Source organism: Penaeus monodon, chromosome 15, assembly GCF_015228065.2.
Source record: "Penaeus monodon isolate SGIC_2016 chromosome 15, NSTDA_Pmon_1, whole genome shotgun sequence".
Classification (NCBI taxonomy): Eukaryota; Metazoa; Arthropoda; class Malacostraca; order Decapoda; family Penaeidae; genus Penaeus; species Penaeus monodon.
Genome location: NC_051400.1, coordinates 28,513,015 through 28,513,477, shown reverse-complemented (window position 1 = coordinate 28,513,477; position 463 = coordinate 28,513,015). Strand labels below are relative to the sequence as shown.

Genomic DNA, 463 nt, shown 5'->3' with positions numbered 1-463 from the left:
AGTCTTTAATGCCTCTTTCCACACATTATATAAGGATCATCTTAATTATAACCCAAACAGATATGGTAGAGAAAAATTAACGTCTGATTTCTCTTTTTCCAGAGCGACGACAGGCAGAGAGGAAGCAACACTCATCCATCACCAGCGCCGATCTTCTCGAGGAAAACATTAAAAAGAAAAGAAATAATAATACTCGACCTGTTATATATATTATAGACTTCGTGTTATTTCGTGTCTCCGTCTCTGTAGTTTACGGAAGCATTTAAAAAAATATATATGACTTGTGAGATCCGTGGCCAGTCTCGCGCATCACGGGTGGTGGGCGTGAGAAGCAGGCGGAAGGAAGGCATGGCGATCACCATCCCACTTCGTGGCTCGGTTGCATTTAACGTCGGGGAATGAGCATAAGGAGCGGTCGAGTGGCGGCGGCGGGAAGGACTGGTGGTGAGGTAGAGCTGAAGGC

General features: G+C 45.6%; 1 protein-coding gene across 1 annotated transcript in view; it reads left to right on the top strand.

Moving 5' to 3' along the window:
• The window catches only part of LOC119581912 (collagen alpha-1(III) chain-like), a 30,845-nt gene extending 30,670 nt beyond the window's left edge, over positions 1-175 (top strand). Inside the window, exon 2 of the mRNA XM_037930076.1 lies at positions 103-175. The gene's annotated coding sequence lies outside the window, so the exon portion shown is untranslated. The remainder of the gene's footprint in view (positions 1-102) is intronic.
• The last annotated feature ends 288 nt before the right edge of the window (positions 176-463 follow it).